The sequence below is a fragment of the Capsicum annuum genome, chromosome 8 (assembly GCF_002878395.1).
Source record: "Capsicum annuum cultivar UCD-10X-F1 chromosome 8, UCD10Xv1.1, whole genome shotgun sequence".
Lineage (NCBI taxonomy): Eukaryota > Viridiplantae > Streptophyta > Magnoliopsida > Solanales > Solanaceae > Capsicum > Capsicum annuum.
This window is the reverse complement of record NC_061118.1, coordinates 38,444,342-38,452,920: the sequence shown is the minus strand read 5'-3', so window position 1 is coordinate 38,452,920 and position 8,579 is coordinate 38,444,342.

Below are 8,579 nucleotides of genomic sequence, written 5' to 3'. Positions count from 1 at the left end.
AATCCAGGGATAATAGGACCCCCATTAAATTCGAGTGTGTCTCAGCAATTTCATTTATAGTTCAGGACGAAAGCAGTGCATTTACTCAAAACAAAATATAAAAGTTTAATCAAATTAAAATACTCATAGCTTTTTATAAAATTAAAATTGGTCAATATTTGGAATAGAATTGTGAAAAGATGGTGGGAATATTTTTTATAACAAAAAGCAAAAGTCATTGTCTGCTAAATCTTCAAATAGATTCCTTGTAGCAAGTAGTACCAATTTTTAGAGTTAATGTTAATTTCTAGATGGGGTAAAATTCACAAATAATAATTTTTTAATGTCTGTAATTACAAAATAGATATCGTTAAATAATATTTCAGACTTTCTTATCATAAAAGTAACTAGTTCTTCCATATACTTAACTTTTTGTAAAGCTCTGTAAAATTTTCATAACTAACTCGACCTAACTTTAAGGTAAAAGTATAAATTAATTAACTTTATCATATGTGTGATCCTAAAAGAAAATAGAAAAATATTTTTAAGCTATAAAAATCTTAAAGTCGAGAGAGAGAAATATTGATGAAATACTTTTTAATTACATTGAAATACTTTTTAATTACATTTAGACCATACATAATCATTATATTGTATTACTATTGACCTCATTGAATTCATCGTTTTTTTTTTTATATTTATATATAGAAATTTGAATATTTTTGTATCTTAATACTAAAAAAATTCAATCCCTCTTTGAATTTTCCAACCCCACATTTTATTATTTTTTTTAAAAGATTTGTTTGGACCTTGGACCAATAGCTACATTATTGAAACATTATAAATTAATTCTTATCCACACAAGTGTAAAAATTTATTTGGACCAATGACTACATTATTCAAACAACAATTGATTGGTTAGTCTGCTAAAATTTCTACATTTACTAAGAAAAACAACAAAAAATCCAATGAATAAAATAAATATTTATGTCATTTTTAACCATAATACGCGTAAGGTTGTGGTTCAGTCAATCACATATTTATCGTTAAGGATTATGGTGAAGTGATAAATATTTTTTGAGCGAACAATACAAATTTCGATAATTTAGAGCTTAATTACAGAAAATTTCGGCAGTTTGGAGCTCAATTGCAGAAAATTTCAACATTTTGCAAATTACTGAAAATTTCGATTTTGAATTTGTTGAGATACATAATTAGCTCCTGATATATCTAATGAAGATACATTTTTTCCTTTATAAAGATACCTAATTAGCTCCAGATACTTTTTTTATCGACTTTGAATCTGTTAAGATACGTAATAAATCTAACGTAGATAAAAAATTTCCTTAGCAAGGATAAATAATTGGCTCTCGGTATATATATTTTTTTTTTTTAGGTCTATCGAGATACATAATTAACTCTCGATTTTTTTTTTCAAGTCTGTCGAGATAAATAATTAACTCTCGATACATTCAACGAAGATATATAATAAGTTGAGATTTTTATATTACTTTGTAAGAGTGAGAATTTACGTAAATATGATAAGTAAAGATGTATGTTTATGTTTTTTTGTTTTTGTTCTTTTTTCTCAATTTTAATTGGAGATTTTTTAAATACGAATCCCGAGAATGAAGTCGTCATCTTGCGACCCGTTACGTTTACTTACCAAAGTAAGATTTTTTCGTACAAATCTAAATTAGTTAAATCCCAAAATAAATATAAGATATTGGTAGATTAAAATGGAGTTAATCATGTTTTACTTTTTTATTGTACTAACCAATCACATTTTAACACACATACTTAGATGACTCACTTGCAAACAAGAAGTTAAATCTAATTAATATGATTGGTTATTTTATTTAATTGGCAATGTATGTTCATTCATCAAGTAACTAAAAGATGAGATGAGCAATGATGTTATATTGATCGTACTTTAAAATTAATTATTATAAGTAACTTAATGATGTATAAATCAATTAAAATATTAATACAATGAATATTTTACCCTTTTTTATTTTGTAGCGTCTCTTTTATGGAGTAAATATAATTTAATCAATTATACAAGCTTGTGTTGATTATAGCGATTATAAAAAGAAAAACTTCTTTTAAATCAGAAAAGACACATCTCGAATTACACGAAAAAGGGACCTTTTATTCGACCTCATCATCTCGTTATCTATAAATTCAAATTTTAGTCACCAACAATTTTGAATACATCGAAAATATGATATTCTTCCATGCTTCTTGTGCGTCGATTTCAAATAAAATAGAAGTGTCACGTGATTCGCTCTATTTATAGAGTTTATAGAAATTCTGTAATTACATTCTCGCTATTACAAAAATGTTTTCCCATTCTATCCCAAGAGGAAGTACGCGATCCAAAACCTTGGCAATAGTAAGAGCATTATAATTCCTTAAGGGAACGCAAAAACGATTTAGGAGTTTTGAAAAATATTCTATTTTTTACATTTTTGAATTAATGTTTATGCAAAAAATTATATAATTACTTTATAAATGATATGACTTATTTTCAACCTCGAAAAATTATATTTTTTTAAACATCTTATAACAATAATAATATATTCAATAAAACATCATATGTGAAATTTGTGAAGGGTAGTATATGCAGATTATTTTACTCCTACTTATGAAGATATTATGGTTGTTTTCGATGGACTCTCAACTCAACAACCAAAAAAATAAAATAAAAATTCTAAAAATAAAAATTTTGCTTTTATCTTTTTCTCATAGCTCATGAAAAAAAGAAGTTGAAGCCATGACACATTTGGTTATAAAACAAATGAAAAACTAGCCATAATTTGAAATTTAAAGCATAAATTCTTTGACTATATTCGTAAATAGTCAAACACATCGTCAACCTTCTAAATTTGACACAAATTTTTATTTTGACGCCTCAAGTACACGTTGTTCATTTTAAGCTCCTTAGGTGGACTTCCATTGTATTATTTTGACATCTTTTCAACAATCAACTAAAATTACAAAGTGAGTATAAAACTCTCGCGGATGACTTGGAATTACAAAATCAACCCCTCACCCCCAAATGCGAGAAGTGATTTGAAAGAAAAAAAATTAAATAAGTTTTTGTTATGTGATCAAAAGGTTACAGGTTTAAGTTTTTGAAACATTCTCTAGCACAAATGCAAGATAAGGTTGTATACAATACACCCTTGTAGTGGGCCCTTTTCCAAACACTGCGCATAACGCGAGCTTTAGTGCACCTAACTGACTATATCTATATTAATCTATAATCTATATTTATAATATATGAAAAGTGTGAAGCCCTCAGAAAAGTGATTTGAACTTTTTACCCTTCATTAAAAGTGTCCTCAATACACAAAATTATCTTTTCACCTTTTTTTTTAAAAAATATATTATTCAATCAAATTAAGGACTCCTACAAATATATGATAGAAATTAAACACTCCTAAAATATATGAGATAGAGATTAAGGACTTTTGAAATATATGGAAAGAAATAACCAACAAAATATATGTGGAATCCTAATAAAATACATATACTAAATTTTAATTTATTTATTTTTTAAGTCAGGTGATCTAAAATAGAGATTCGGGTTCTCTTTTTGCTAGTAGTATAGTTTTTCATTGCTTTTCTTAAAATATATTTTGTTCGTGCTAAATTTTTAAGTAGAGGTGCCACTTCCATAAATAATGGCTTTTATTTATGTTTGTCATTTTAAACTTCTTTTTTTTTTTTGTGATTTAGGTAATGTTTTTTCTAAGTAGGAGTCTATTTGTATTTTTCTTTAATTTTTTTTCACGTTTTAGCTCTTTTTTTAGGTGTTGGAATCTATAATATTTAATTTTTTTTATTTCTTTTTGGTTTAGTCAATGTTTACTTTTTTTAATTCCCTTTAGATTTAGGGTCTTCTATATATATATATATATATATAAAATATTATTGGACAATCTCATTCATGAACTTTATCGTTAACATTGCTTATGTATTTCTAAGTTTTCTTTTTTTACGAATTTTTCTTTTATAATAGATCTTAATGCTTGTCTTATTACTTTCTTTTATGTTTTTCAATGTAAATATATCATTCATATTCTTTATCAAAATTGCAGTTTCTTGAAGTGAATTTGTCCAGAGGTATGTTTTCTAAAATTTTAGATTAGTTTTGAAGTTTACAATAATAAATGATGTATTTTTTATAAACAATTATAAATTTAGAAATTTCTTTGTGATTTTTGTTTATAATATTTCATATACAATTAGTGGTCTTAAATTGAATTATTTACAATTTTGGACAGATTATTTAGATCATCGCATTTTGTCACGAGAAATTGATTGGTCATTCGAAATTCATGATAATTAGTAATGAAGTTGACTTATTTATAATTTTGAATAAATTATTTGGATCATCGCATTTCATTACAAAAAAATTGATAGGTCACTCTGAATTCATAATAATTAGTTATCTTATTAATTAATTAAAGATTCTTTTTTATCTATGCCTATGGTTAAAAAAACTACGTGTACTATGTTCTGAGGATTATTCATGGGATTGAGTTTTTAGGAGATTTGATTTTTATTTATTAGTTGTTTGACTTATCATTAAATTTTTTTAATCACTGATTGTAGGTGTAAAGAGGCCATCAACAATTTCGAGAATTGCTACTTTTGAGTTGAGGTAAACTTGAGAATTTTTTCTTAGTTTGATGTAAATTTGTATATACATCTTCTCTTATTTATTTATTTATTTATTTACATTACAATTTGAAGTGTTCAGTATCTGCATTGGAGTTCGACTGAATCCAAATTCACATAAAAAAAATTCATATTAGAAGTTAAGCGCTCTCTATTAAAGGTGACTTGAAACTTATTGTTCAAATCTAAGGTTGTCAAGAAATCGAATCGTGATACAATAAGGTAATAGTAACTTATATTATGATCAAGAACTATATCTTTATTAGGTGAACTTGGAGAAAATATCAAAAATATAATATATGAAAAAATAGTAATAGATGAAACAATAAATTCATATCTTTTTTTAAATATTCTATTTCTAAATTTTCATACCATATATTTACAATTACAAGATTAAAGTATATTATAATATATTTCACATGTCTATAATAATTAAAAGAGACATTGGAAAATGTATGGTGAATTATCATGTTCTTCTTCATGTACATTTTTCTCTTAATAATATAATGTACACACAATAATTTATTCTTCTGATATTCATTTATTGTTAATTAACTATATACACGTGCAAAGCATGTATAGCTAAACTAATATATATATATATACACACTCACACATATTCACCTAGTACTATTTTTAGCTTAAAAAGTTAGTTAGACGATTATTTAGGTTAATTTTTCTAAAAAAAAGTTCCATTTTTCTTAAAGAAAAAATCACATAAACATACACTCTAAGAGTAAATATTATAAAATCTACCAAGATTTTTGTTTTTTTCAAAATATACCAGTAGAAAACTAACAGAATCTAATAAATAAAGTTTTTTTTTAGAAAAATAAGGATAAATCAAATTTCAAGAATTACGTGAGTTACTTGCCTCCCCAAACCTCGTCCCCTCTCTCTCCAGAACTCTCTTATGGAGTCATCTTCTGATAGAACTCTAGGATAGGGTCTTTTTCTGCGATATGAAAACTTCTCATACTAGGATTGAGCAAAGAATTCTTCATCTTGAAGCTGTTGGTTCTAAAGCTTGGCATCGTCATAGGTGGTGTCACGTTCATAATTACGTGTCATAGTTTCTAGTGCGGAAGGTAAAAGCGTAATAATCCCTACATTACTGATACCTAATACCTGCATAACTCTAACCAACCTATGTTGCTCAGACTCTTCAAAAGCGTTAACAGTACGTGTCTTATTCTTCAAAAGTAGTATATTTTTTAAGCATCCGACAATACTGTAGCATCAAAAGTAAAGAATCTGCGCAATGTATATAAGAAAATCCATCAATGATAATTTGATTATTGCAATAAAAGCATCGATTTTTACTGTATGCATTATGGAAGGTCGAGTCGAATATAATTCTATGGAAGGTCAAGTTTAATTTAGGGATCGTGGGTGTTCGGAAGGTTCAAACACTCATATTGACACACAAAACGTTAAAGTTTCGCCTGAAAATCAAAGCACCCACCTATCTTTTTGATTTCATGGGTATTTTTTTCTTCTTATACAATTTTTTATGCATTTGATATATAATTATATCTAATCTTCATCAGGTTTAACGGGTGCTGAAGCGCCACAATTTTGAACCTAGATCCGCTCCTGCATTAAGATTGTGGTGAAGTAATAAATATTTTTTTTTTTCTAATTTTAGTTGAAGATTTTAAATTCGAATTCTGAAAATGAGGTCATTTCGTTTCAGAGCATTTTACTTATCAAAGCAAGATTTTTGTGCGTGAATTCGACTTAGTTGGATCCCAAGATAAGATATTATGAGACACTCTCTTATATTGTAAGAGGGAGTTAAGCAGTTCAAGTAGGCATGAGGTCGACATGTATGCTTGTGTTGTCTGCTTCAGCTGCTTGAATCGTAATTTTACTGCATTACTCCTAATTAATTATTGTAGGTCATTTACGTATTAAAAAATTAATAATACTTAATACAAACAAGTAAAATAGACTTTTCTGACATGTCTGCTTCAGCTGCTTCAATCGTAGTTTTACTATATCACCTCTAAATAATTATTATAAGTCATATAAACTGGGACGAAGAGAATATTCAAGTCTTATTGAAAAATTACGTAAAAACATTATAAATCACATAATTAACAACTTTAAAAGTTTAAAAGATATAAAATATTTGGTTGACTCTCGTAATTATATCAGTGTCACTTAAATTGAAATAGAATAAAAAATATTATAAATCATAAATTAAAAACTTAAATTATTTTAATAACTGATTATCTAAATTTTATTCATGTCACATAAATTGTGATAAAAATAACATATATTGGCACGTGCCGTCGATATCTAATTGGTAGATTAAAAGGAGTTAATCATGTTTGACCTTTTTATTGTACTAATTAATCATAATTTAACACACATACTTAGATGACTCAATTGCAAACAAGAAGTTAAATTTAATTAATAGGATTGATTATTTTATTTAATTGGCAATGTATGTTCATTCATCAAGTAACTAAAAGACGATGAGCAATGATGTTATGTTGATCTTACTTTAAAATTAATTATTACAAGAGACTTAATTACATACAAATCAATTAAAATATTAGCATAATGGAAATTTTACATATTTTATTATACAAGGTTATCTATGATTTTTTTGAAGGGTAGTATATAGAGATTTTATTTCTACTCTGTGAAGATAGGAGGTTGTTTCATATAAACATTCAATTCAAGAATTTTTTTTCCTAAAATAAATATTTTGCTTGATCTTTTTTCGCGTATCTCATGAAGAAAAGACAAAACAAATTAAAAAAAATTGAAGCCATGGCACATTTTCTTCGACAACATTTGCTTATAAATAAATGACAAAATGGCCATAATTTTAATTGTAACCCCATAGATCTGTGATTATATTCGTAAACCATCGAAATAACTTTATTTGAAATAGTTTAACAAATAGCCACTTGGTACCAACTAATTCACTGGGGCGAGACGACAGAAGATGTCGTGTTGCACCCGTTCCTATAGCCATTCCTTTAACATTACTAGCTCTCGAGTGTCCTTTTGTAGGTTACCGCCAAGCGTGACAACTTTAAAATTATTTAACCAGCTGTCGAAGAAGAAAAATTTCAATTAAAACCGAATAATAATGAGATGAATTGCTCAAGTAAGATAATTACAATAAGATTTTCTTCTTTTTTTCATCTTATCGAACGGTTATAAAATGTCGAGAATAATTTCTTGGGAGGGAGCGAAGACGACTTCTACGTACTATTTTTAGTTTAAGCGATTAATTAGGCGGATATTTAGGTTAATTTTTAAAGAAGTTCCATTTTTGAGAATATGTTTTGTGAGTACTGTTTGAGCCCATTGGGCTCTTCCACTCTCAAGTTAGGGTTCACCTTCACCGGGTATTGTTTAAAAATTGAGAAAAATAATATAAATCTACACGTTAATTTATTATAGTTAAAATTACATATATAACGACATGTTTACTATTAATTACTAAAAATCTCAAATTTTTTCAAAATCTTCTAAAATCCAACATTTGACCTCTGATGATACAAGTTAATCACATTAGATACATACTACTGATACATGTATTAATTAACTATATCAGCACGTTTTAAGGAATGTAACAAATAACTTTGCATTAAATCAGCATTTAAGCTCACTAATTAAGGTAAAAAATAAAATAATTATGCAAATTCACGCCCTTATACAGTTATAAAATTTTCAACTAGTTATATATCTTTATTGAATGTATTAGGAGCTAATTATGTAACTCAACAGGCCCAAAATCATATATATATATATATGTGTGTGTGTGTATGTATTTTTACAAAGGAAGAAAATGTATCTTCGTTAGATGTATTATGTATATGGAGAGATCTAAAATAAATCAAAATATTTCGATAGCTAATTATGTATCTTTACAAAGGAAAAAATGT